The sequence below is a fragment of the Lissotriton vulgaris genome, chromosome 2_1, assembly GCF_964263255.1.
Source record: "Lissotriton vulgaris chromosome 2_1, aLisVul1.2, whole genome shotgun sequence".
Taxonomy (NCBI): domain Eukaryota; kingdom Metazoa; phylum Chordata; class Amphibia; order Caudata; family Salamandridae; genus Lissotriton; species Lissotriton vulgaris.
The window spans coordinates 62,163,543-62,175,969 of record NC_141687.1 but is presented as its reverse complement, the minus strand read 5'-3'; positions in this window follow the sequence as shown (position 1 = coordinate 62,175,969).

Genomic DNA, 12,427 nt, shown 5'->3' with positions numbered 1-12,427 from the left:
GAACGAGAAAAAACTCCTCAAGAAAGTTATCGCATGAAATTACGATCTAGCAAGTCAGACAGTTTAATTGTTTAAGTCCTCCCCTAGGTGAATCGGTTAAATAGTTTCTGACATGTATCCCCTAGATCGAGATAGAGAGAGAGAGAGAGAAGCAAAGAAACGTACATACTGTAAATCACTTCGTAGTCACTGTATAGTGACACTATTAATCATGTTTATTCTGAGTATTTTAATTATTGTTGTCAGTATCGTTTTGCCTATCTATTACCCTATTTTCAAGCGTGAACAATCTGCCTATAATGTCTCTGCTGAACACACTTTTAGTGAGTTACCTCCACACGAGCTTTCCTACAGACTTGCGCTGCGCAACAATACATTCATTAGTATGTTACATCATTCTCATCAAACTAACAATGCTACAAATTGCTGGATATGTGGCCGACTCCCTCCCTACCAGAATTACAAGGGAGCTCTGCCCCTCTTTCCGTATCCGTTCACTCACAATGGCTCCTGCGGAGCATGGTTTAAAATAATTAACTCCTTAGATCCTGATATTGCTGTTTTCAATGGGGGCTGGGTTTGGGGAAATCTGAACTTAGTCCTGCTAGACGTCTGTTACCCAGATAAGGAGGGACTCCCCACCAGAATAGGAACTGATCTAGAAAATGAAGTGTATGGATTAGGTAATTATACAATTAGCCTCATGATTCTCACTGTTGAATCCGAAGCCACACCAGTTCTACCCATTATGTCAGTATTGCCAGTCACTGGTGAATTATGTATCAAGAAGAAAGGTTCAGTACACTTAGGTCATAGTAAATGCACTACTGTGGTCGAATTCAGTGATCATGGAAAATCGTCCTTTAAAGCTATCAGTCATTCTTACTTTGTTTGTGGTCATACCGCATACATACGTCTACCTCCAGATTGGGATGGTACCTGTTATATTGCATTCCTTCTGCCACCTGTTTTTCTAGCTCCTCCTGATTACCATAGAAATACCAATCTAGTAAAGAATAGACCCAGAAGAGATATCCCACTTGTCGACTACACAGAAACGGCATGGGAACAGTACACCGACTTTAATAAAGGATTCTTTTTCTTTTTAGGCCCTGTCCAGAATAGTAAATTAATACGCAGATTAACTAGAACACTTGAAGCAGTAGTGAATGAAACTGCCTCCGCCTTAGGTAACTTAACAGAAGAACAGTCCGCTATGCGGGTTGTTGTCCTTCAGAATCGTCTTGTTATTGACGTCATCTTGGCAGATAGAGGTGGAGCCTGTAAGGTCATCGGGTCAAGTTGCTGTGTTTTCATACCACAAAACGCACCATCTGTATATCAAGCTATCACCCGTCTCCATAAAATTGCAAATCAGATACATCAGAATCCAAGCACCTGGACTTGGTCCGGTTGGTTCTGGACAACGTTAACAGCTTGGGGATGGAAAATACTATCCTTCCTAGGCATTGGCCTAGTCCTAGTATTCAGTTGCTGCCTGTGCCTGCAGTGTGGGCCAGCGATTTGTGGACTGTGTGCCACCTCTTGTATTGAACACTCCAGTTTTCTCTCAAAACGTAAACGAAAGAAAGAAGAACAAATGATGTTACAAGAACAAACTGATCGATTCATGAGGATCGATATATCATGAAGGGTCCGTAGGGAACAAGGAGGGAATGAGGAAAATTAAATTTTTGGTCATGTTATGTTCCCTAGCGCGTACCCCACCGACTCCATGTACCAGCTTAAAGTGCATGTAACTTCCCTCCTGTGCCAGCTATGAAGACGCAAATACATTTGCGTCCAACGTTAACTTGTCCTCTTTCAGATCCACCATGAATGGATTATATAGTCCGTTCCTAAGTATGCTATGCCACCGTCTTTTTGTAGTACACTTTACATGTTTTCCTGCTCTAGCAGAGTAGGCCCTGAATTTCTGCCATCGAACCTCTTTTTGGCTCCTGACTCTGACAGCCTCTGCCCAGGCTACCTCTGTACCCGTGAACTCTGACTTACTTTCAGCGCGGCCCCTCGCGCTCAGCTCAGCCTGCTTTCTGCCAAACTGACTATAACCTTCGAGTTATCTGTTCCGCTCCTCGAGAATGCATTCCTGCCTACTAGCTCCAGTAAACATCCTCCCCAGCTGCAGAGCCAAAGGGCCGACCTGTCTCAATGCAAGTAATTCATAGCCTCTGTTACCATGCAAGGCCCCGTGCCCCCACGCTTCACATGTAGACACTTAGGCGCTTATACATGCATCCACAGTTAGCATAGAATAGCTTCTGCCCTAGAGACCTTTCCGCCCAGATAGTATGGTTCCTAAACATCAGATATCAGATATGATAGAAGTACAAGTTGATCTGACATGCCAGACTTCTGTCTCTTTCCGTCAGTGTAAATGTCAAGTCCCCTGCACCCCTCCAATCACACGTCATGCAGCTGCGCGCGCATCCAAGCTTCCGATTTCTGCTGACATTGCAACAATTCTGTTAGCACCACCCCTTGGTGCCACCCACTTGCGTCACCTATCAGTGACGTTTCTAGCACACACCTCTGGTTCACGCCTAGTTCACGCCTCTTGATTACGTACTAGCACCACGTGTATACTGTTATCTTGTCTTCTCTCAGCTGTTACGCCTCTTACATTATTACTTATGATGTGAATTAAGTATATAAGCTATGTAATATCAATAAAGTTTGCTCTATCCCTTCTGACACCCCTGTGGTGGTCAGAACATGATATCCTGGTCACGACCATTCCTTTTTAAGGAATAAAACCCCTAAGAAACTCTAACACCACGGACTCTGTCTTTTTTCATTCCGATTGAGTTATTATTGATTAAGTACTTACCTGCATAGAAATTAAGAGAGTAAATTAATTATTTACGTCAGTTTATGTCCCTTTGGTGTTGTGCAGCTTGGATGCTGGGGGCCAATTCCACAGTCTTTATTGGTGCGCAGGTGGTTCCTCTTGTGTTAGTGTCCCGGTGGGACTTGCGTGAACTTTTGGCGGTATTGACCGCTTTGCTAGCACTATGCTCCTCACCCGGAGCACACAGGGAGGGGGCACCTTTTGCTGACGGCGGCGCTGGCCGCGTGCAGACGGTCACTTCACCCCCGCTTCCCTGCACTCTGCTCCTCACACGGAGCACACGAGGAGGGGGCTCTTCTATGACGGCGGCGCTGGCAGCTTTCAGACGGTGTCTTCCCCCTGCTCCCGTGCCCAACTGCTCCTCACGCGGAGCACACGAGGGGGGAGGGGGGGGGGCGCCTTCAGATCTTGGCGGCGCTGGCCGCCTGCCAATGCTTGCTTCTTCCTCGCTCTCTCTCCCCCCCGTCCGCAGCCGCCTCGGCAGTGCTCACGCGGGCGGGGGAGAAGCAGCTTCACTCCGGCGGGTCACTCCTCTCTGGCGGGGTGCGCTAGAGGCAGGCCGCGGTTGGGCTCCGCCGGCTCTGTCTGTTGACTGGACTGTTCCGCTGGCCTCACTTCCGCCGGTCTCCCGCTGCTGCAGCTTCTTCAGGCACACGCTGCGCGGCGGAGACCTGTCTTGCTTCTCGCAGGTCACGGGTGGGCTCCGCTGGCTCTGCAGTCACTGTCCCCCGCTAGGCGCTACCGGCGGGCCGCGGGTGGGCTCCGCTGGCGCTGCTTCGTCTCTTCTTCGCCGGGGGTGCCGCCGGCAGGTCGCGGGTGGGCTCCGCTGGCGCTGCTGTGTCTTCCCTCGGTGGAGGTGCCGCCGGCCGGCCGCGGGTGGGCTCCGCTGGCCTGGACCACGTCGCGAGGGGGGTCGGGAGGCGGTTAGCTACTCCGCTCCCTCCCCCTCGTTGGTTTAGTTTGCTTTCGGGTCCGGCCGCCTTCCCTTCGCGCCGTGGCTACTCAGGGCCCCGCCGCTTCCTTTACACACGCGGCGGGGGCAAGGGAGGACTCGGGCAGGCCGCGGGTAGGCTCCGCTGGTCCTGCTTATTTATTGGCACAGTTACTGTTGGGCACTTCACCCCGCAGGGGCTCACCTTCGGCCGGCAGGCCAGATGCTGCGTCGCGGTCATGGCGGGTGGACTCCGCCCGGTCCGTGCACCACTCTGGTGGGGTTATTGCCATGCGGCCGTCTCAGGTGGGCTCTGGGCGGTCCGCTCATTCCTCGAGGCACATGTTGGTGGCGGCCGTCACGGGTGGCTTCAGTCGGCTAGCTGGTCGCCTCTTGGTGGCTGCTGGGCTCCGACGTGCACCGGCTTCTCGGCTCGCTGTGCCTTGCTGCAGGGGGTGCCCTTCAGGCAGGCACCTCTCCCCCTTTCCTCAGTGTTTGGTAGTGGCACGCGTGGGTTGCACTACCGACCTCGTCGCCATTGTAATGATTGAAGGTGTGTGCCCTGGGCCTTCATGTTAGGCGCAGCAAAGATGACACGGACACCAGGAATCAGTGGTAGGAAAGGTCCTGAGCACGTGCGCTCAGCCTCTTTTATTGGCAGCGTCATGTGACACCATGACGTCTGTGGTGGGTGGGTGTAGATTGTATTACATTGCATAGAAACACTAGAATGTGTCCACGCTAAGACACCACATAATGGTAGTCCTATACATGAAATGGGCAAAGCGAACTTGCAAGTTCCAGAATATGGCATAAAACCAGAACTGAGTGAACAGGAATCGAGTAGTGTTGATCTAAGCTGTGAACCTTTTCTATACTGAAGGACGAGCAACGAGTGATTCGAACTACGGGTTCCACAATGCAATGGGGGGTTACATTCGTTGCAGGTAAGGCGTGAGGCAGAGAGGTGTGGCTTGTTCAATTATGGGGATGAGGGGTGGGTGAGTGAGGCAGTGAGTTAATGAGATCGGAAGTGGCGGGGCGCTAATTGATTGAGGGGTGGGAGGGGCTCTTAGCTTCTCCTCCAATCACTTACTCGTATATAACGCGGGATGTTCTCTCTAAGAGTTGGTTGTTTTCCATAGATGCTGGTTTTTGAATTTTCGCTGGCTTACGCACCGGGTAACTGATTTATTTTTGTATGTATTTAATTTCGGTCTGTTGTTTGTTTGATTCTGCCCGCCGAAGAAGTGTGCGGAAGTGGATGGGTTTGGAGGTGGCGTGCCGTTTTGAAGTATGGCGTTATGATCGGGGGCGGTTATTTATGTAGCGTAAGCCACTCCTGATAACACCTCGAGGCGCTTTGCGTGCGGCTAGCACTCCAATACTCATGCTGTGCGTCAACTCTGCGGCCTGTTTGAGAAATATATTGGTAGGAATTGCAAGCTAAATATCCTTTTTTCCTAGAGTACCAAGTGTTGTTTCTCCAGGGGTTGTTTGTGTCTCTGGGAGAAGGGGGGGGGGCCGAGGGGTGTCCAGCTCGTTGCTGGAGTCGGCCACCGTCAGCTGTGCGGGTTATTCACACCGGGGGCCTCTCCATCTCTAAATTCGGGTCCTCTAATCCGACCACTCCCCGGGCGCCCTTTATCTGGCTTCCTACGACTTGGGTTGGGGGCCTTGGGTTACGGTAGTTGGTGCACACAGATTCATATCGGGGCTACCAGACACCTACCGTCATATATTTTTATGTCTGCGCTGCGAGGGGGTTTAACATTATCTCGGCGCTCTCTGGCCAGTTAAGTGTCAGCCGGGCTAGTCTGCCCGCTACCCTCGTGGTGGTGGGCACCATGCTAAGACTATTGCCAGAAATGGGCTCTCATCTTCCAGTCCACCTGAGGGGCGCCTTGAAGCCTCACCCTAGTTATATGGTAGTAAACGCCAGTGAGGGAACCGGGGTGACTCTGCTATCCCCACAAGATGGCTCTACATGGCAGCGGTTTATTTTTAAGCCTAAATACATAACTTAGCCACCTATTGGGGCAGCTGTACCCCAGAAAGCCGCCACTCTGGACGTCTCAAACATCCAGAATTCACGGTAGCCCTGACTGCTTCCGGGTGGTGACGTGGGCGGTGGGATTCATCATCCCACCGCTCCCAGAGGGGTGGCTTGCATTTCTAGGCCATGTGTTTAACGTTCGACCCCCCCCCCCCCCAGTGTGCAATATCGATTCCTGTCCGCTGTCTTCAGTTTAAAACTGGCACATCTGGAAGGTCCAGTGGTAGAAGTGGGCGGGGACGGAAGGGCACGGCGTGCCCCTACTTCTAAAAATTATTCCAGTCCGTTCCCCTACTTCTTACTTTAAAAAAAGCATCCCGGGACGGTAAGAATAGTCTGGCTTAAAAACGATAACTTTTTAGGTTTCGCTGGGGGGCGGAGCCGTTAGGCTCCTCCTCCAGCGAAATCTGTAGTTTCTAGTATGGGTGACTTTAACCCGCCTCTCTGCTTCATTGGCTAGCTCCATAAATGGAGGCTAGCCATTGGAACAGAGAGGCGTCCGTCAATGCCGGACCAGACACGGGGGCGTTCCCGAGATTCTTTGGCTTTTGCCGACGTCACGCGACGCCGGGAACGCCCCCGTGTCTGGTCCGGCATTGCCGGCACCCGCCTTCCGTCGTCAGCGTCTCTCCTCCCCCTTTCCCGCCCCCTCCCGCTTGTTATATTTTTATTTACGGGTGCCACCCCGTTTTTTTTAATTATTGGAGGCCGGTGCCCACCCGGCATTGCTCCGTGTTGATTTCACCGCCGCTGGCCCGGAGATCGAGCAAGAGGAGCTGCGCCCGCCTCCCTGCCAAGGGCCGCGCTGCCATTGGCGGCCCTCAGCGCAGGAAGCCAGGCACGCAGTGGTGCGACGTGGGCGGGGCCTCGAGGCGGCCATTTCCGCTTCCCCCTGCCCGGGGGAAGCCTGCTGGTGGTTCGTTGCCGGTCTCCCGTGTGGAGAGGGAGACCGGAAAAGTATAAACCCCTCCCTTAATCCCCTGCCCCGCAGTTACACCCCAGACCCGAAGGACTTCCTTTGATGCCGCTTCTGCTGTTCGAGGGAATTTTGCATATTGTAGCCCGTGGTGCTGACCGGTCAGACCCCCGCCGGATTTCAGGTCCTCTCTCCTCAGCAGGTCGGCGGCGGCGCCGGCGGGAGATGTCTGCTCGGGGTTCGGTAGAGGTAGGGGCACGTTCGTCACCTGTTTTTGTTTTCTACGGGCACTGGAGGCAGGATAAATACGCGAATGTCCTTGTTTTTAACTCCGTGGGCACCTTGAACAGAACAGACTTGGTTAAAAAGTTATAATACCTATATACTGGCGACCATAGAAAAGTGCTATTATTCAATGTGCCAGGGCACTTGAGAAGTGCTGGTACTCTCTTATTAAAGGCACAGCGCTCTGGCTGGGGGTGTCCAGGTGTCCTCCCTTCCAAATTACTGAAGCACAGGTGCTCCGTTTCCGACATACCTGCCCACTCCAAGCACAGGTTTTTAATCAAAACACGTGTGACGTTGGTACTTAGGCGAGTATAAAGCCTACGTGTTTGCCCAGTCTAGGTCCCAATTCGCTTTCATTTCGGAGTTCCCTCACCACGTAAATGGAATGGCCGGCTGGGTCACTCTCGGCCCCAAATGACATTAGTATGTGGCATTAATACAACAAGTACATTTGCCTCTTTTTTTCATTCAACGTTGTTAAACCGATTCTAAGCGCTTCGTTTGCTAAGTCCACCGAGGTACGGCGAGATAGTGCAATGACCAGGATCACACATTTTGGGTACATTGTGAGCCGGGATTAGAACACGGAATCCCCTGTTCTACGTTGACACCGTAATGACTTAGAACAGAGAAATCTTATAACTAATGCGTCCATTTCACATTAGCACATTTTGAAAGCAAATGCATGAGAGCGACAGCGAGAGCCGTGTTAGCCCCGAGAAGGAGCACAGTGTGAAATTCGAGCGGTAAAAACACAACGGATAAAAACACTTCCCTAAAACAGTGCCATTTTCCTTCCTTGCAAACCAAGGCACACACAGAGGGGCCCCAGAAGCAGAAGTTGCCTTGTCATGTAACACATTGCCCTGATTTATAATAAAATTTTAACGAAATCATGCATATTTTAGCAGGCTTTAATCACTGCATAAAAATTTAATTCATGAACTGTAGCGCGTTTAAATAAATGAAGTGTTAATTCATTAGGGTTAATTAATTTGTTAAAGGATTGGGCGCAAGGTTAAGGTGGAGAGTGGAGCTTCTCAGTTAGCTCCAGCTCGGCTGGCGGTGGGCACGAGGCGCTGGGTGGGCGGGGAGGAGGAGCCGCCACCAGACAAAGAGGGGCGACAGGCGACACACGTTTACTGAACACGGACTTTATCGACCATAGACTCAAAACAATGTAAATCAAAAGGAAATTTGTTTTTAAACGTAATCAAATGATCTGATGTGTCAGTAACGGAGAGAAACATGTTGCGTAGTAGTGGTTATTGTATTCACCCATTAGGTTGAAGAAAAATTAGAAGTGTTGGTTGTAAATAATCAGTATGGATTTTATGCAATGGTTAAATGTCAATTACTGTAAAGTTTGTTGGAACTACAAAATGTCCACCAAATGCAATTAGCAGACTGCTCTCAGGCATTGACAAAAGATAACACATTACCCCAGTAATAAGGAGACTTTAGTAATTCTCAGTTAAACTGAGTGCTTATTTCGAAATTCTCTCCCTTGTATGGTGGCTTGTCATGATTCCGAGTTTGATAGCCCAGTCTGAAACAGATCTATTAGCTTTACCCAAGCTCCTGCGAAATCGGTCTCCAGCAATTGAGCACAAAGTGAGACAAATCGCTTCTTAAATTTATCAGTGCTCTTTCCGATAGCTGGCCAACCACAAGTCTGCTCTTCAGAATAGGATAGTGGCTGAAAGGCAAAGTTTATTTATTTATAAAGTTTTATATATAGCGCGAACTTGATCCAGAAGAATATCAGAGCGCTTTACAATTTGAGGCAAAGGTAACACATCAGAACATTAGTCTAACATGATATTCTCTGGCTTTAGCATTCATTTGTGTAAATTGAAGTAATACATACTAGAGTCTGGTCCCAATAAACTCCTGTGCCTGAGCAGGTTGAAACATTATCAGGAGTGCTTCATCGTGCCGTAGCCCTGGCATGATCTGATCATGAGGTGCTTTGATTTGTGGCGCGTCCTAAAACAAATGCAGATGCCAGAGAGCTAAGGTTAGTTCTGGGTATCTCAGGGGGTATGCACTTGGCAGCGTATCCAGTACTTTGATTCAGGTTCCCTCAGGTCCACAGACCTAGCTGTATTTTACAGTTGAGGCAATACGGAGTTCCAGGGAAAGAGTAAGGCTGGCTGATCCTACCACACTAGAAACCAAATCTGGGTAGCGACTCTTGCTGGAAGCACTGCTGAACCTAGACCCTCTCAGTACGGCAGTCCTGTCCTAAGTGACTTTTTTCGCTGATCTGCTTTGTTTTTGCATTCATCCGCTCAACAGTACTCAAGTTCGTTTAAGGTGTGACTCCTGTCTTAGATCTAAATCAGGGTGTGTGAAGAGCTCCTCCTTTTCACTGCTGTAAAAGTTTACTGGAGAGTGTGGTAAAATCACTTCATTTTCTTATACTACTGGCTGTTGCCTGGCGATGAGGGCTCTGTGTCTCCGAATTGGTAGTTGATTTTTTGACTTTTGCACACCCAAAGTAGGATAGTTATCAGTGTCTTTGCACCAGTAACTGGTGCTTCACCTGGACTTTGAGAAGTCCTCGCTTCTCAACTGGAAGAGATTATTGTCAGCGACTGGTCCTTCTTTGCCGGTAGCTTTCCACGTTTGGCACTGGAGAATATGTGCTGCTGTGGCCAACCAGGAGAAGGTCAGTGGGGAGGAAAGACCAGCAGGGAAAGGAGGTGATAGCCAGGAAGAGCTGCACCGGGCCCTGCTGACTGCCTCTGGGTGTGTGTGTGTGTTGCTGGTTCTGGGTGTGTGTGTGTGTGGTAGTAATTGCTGCCTACTGAGCTCGTCCGTAGGGTACAATAGGTCTCACATTTGCGAGAGATTAAGCTAATGGCAATGTAAATGACCATGCCATTTATTTATCTGTTTTCAAAACCAACACATAAATACAAATGTTGTCATTTACAATGCCAATAGCTCAAACTTTTCCAAAGGCGAAACCATTGCATTGTAAATGCTTGTTTCATTAGATTCCAGGGGCTGCTCGCACTTCTCTGTGAATTCCAGAGGCTGCAGCAGCCCCTCCCTGAGCGCTCACAGACTGAGGAGGCCCATTGTCATTCCGATTGAGGCTGATTAGCCCCTTTCGAATGACAATGCGCCGCCCGCTGCCCGGGACAGAAGAGAGGACAGGAGCGACAGGAAAGGAGAGGTACTAGGGCAGGAGAGGTGATGGGGGGGGGGGGGGGGCATGACGACCCTGAAATAATGTCTGTGGGAAAAGCCAAGAGTGCACCAGGAGTCTGGTAAAAGAAAGTCCATTTTCTACAGGGGCACCGGTCAGAATCCTTCCTGAAAGACAGCAATAGTATGCCACCCAGGCCTACATTTCAATAAAGGCAGTCAGAAAGCCATTTTTCTGTCCTGTCAAACTATAAGTGAGCCCCCATGCCTGTTTAAGTATTGACAATTGAGGTTAAGTTGTTGCTATGTCAATAAAGATGAGGACAATGAGTAAATATTACCGATATGTTTAACTGTAGGCCTTGTAAACCTCCTCGTTTTGCTTGATAGAACTGATGTCTTTCCCACTGAGTGGCGAGGGAGTGAATATTGAGGTAAGTACAGCAAGGAGGCAAATAAAAGGGGACCTCACGAATATGACAGAGAGATACCCCAAACTGAGAATATCACTTAGGGTACCTTTAGATTCATTTGAAAAGCTGGCCCGGTGTTCTTAATCCTGCTGGCTACTTGGACGATGTTTGACTTATATTGTGCGAAGTATCCATGAAGTAAAACACAGTCACTTCCTAGAATGGTGTGGAGTTTTGCAATTTGTGGGCACACGAGAGGAGAGCCTACATGATCCCCCAGGCAAGAGGTTTGGTGCATTAACTTTACATTCCAATGTAGCAATATTGGGGAGATGGGGAAACAAAGACGTTTAAAGTGGAAGGCAAGAAGATTGCAATGACAGCACCATTTACCCAGAAAAATATTTGCTTGGCGTGTTTATCAGAATAGCGGTAAGTCCCAGGTACTAACATGATCTTAAGAATCTTTTTTAGCTATGATTCAGTTATATTGTAGGCCCACTTAGTTGTGCTATTTAATGAAATTGTCTAGTCGGGTGCTGCCCTACTTTGATTGCTCAGCACAACAAATCAAAAGTCCTAGCTTTTTTCCAGAAAAAAGATCTAATTTGCACAGGAATTTAATAACCAATCTCTTTGGTTCATGGAGTAGGTGACGCCTTGAAAGATTTAGCCAATTGAGACCTGCCACACGTCGTGGAAAACTTGTGCACTGCGGGGGGGGGGGGGATGGGGGGGGGGGGTTAGGGGGTTGGAGGGGGGCGCAGGAGAAGGGGCGGGAGAGTTGACGTGTCAGGAGCAGTGACGGGACAGGAGAGGTGACGGGGAAGGAGAAGTGATGGGCAGGAGAAGTGAAGAGGCAGGTGCGGTGATTAGGCATAGGCAAGAGCGGTAACCAGCAGGAGCAGTGAACGGATAGGGGCAGTGAACAGATAAGAGCAGTGAACAGGGCAGGAGAAGTGATGGGACAGGAGTGCTGACCGGACAGGAGTGCTGACCGGACAGGAGTGCTGACCGGACAGGAGTGCTGACCGGACAGGAGTGCTGACCGGGGCAGGAGCAGTGAACGGGGCAGGAGCAGTGAACGGGGCAGGAGCAGTGAACGGGGCAGGAGCAGTGAACGGGGCAGGAGCAGTGAACGGGGCAGGAGCAGTGAACGGGGCGGAGAAGTGACTGGGACAGGAGAGTCAACCGGGCAGGAGAGTCAACCGGGCAGGAGAGTCAACCGGGCAGGAGAAGTGACCGGGCAGGAGAAGTGACGTGATGGGCAGGTGACGGGCAGGTGACGTGACAGGGCAGGAGAGGAGAGGTGAACGGGCAGGTGATGTGACGGGCAGGTGACGTGACAGGGCAGGAGAGGAGAGGTGAACGGGCAGGTGATGTGACGGGGCAGGTGACATGACGGGGCAGGAGAGGTGACGGGCAGGAGAGGTGATGGGGCAGGAGAGGTAACGGGGCAGAAGCAGTGATTAGGCATGAGCAGGAGCGGTGAACAGGGCAGGAGCGGTGAACAGGGCAGGAGCGGTGAACAGGGCAGGAGCGGTGAACAGGGCAGGAGCGGTGAACAGGGCAGGAGCGGTGAACAGGGCAGGAGCGGTGAACAGGGCAGGAGCGGTGAACAGGGCAGGAGCGGTGAACAGGGCAGGAGCGGTGAACAGGGCAGGAGCGGTGAACAGGGCAGGAGAAGCAACGGTCAGGAGAAGTGACGGGCCAGTAGAAGTGACGGGCCAGGAGAAGGGAGGGGGCCGGGGAATTGACGAAGCAGGAGTGTTGATGGAGCATGAGCAGGAGT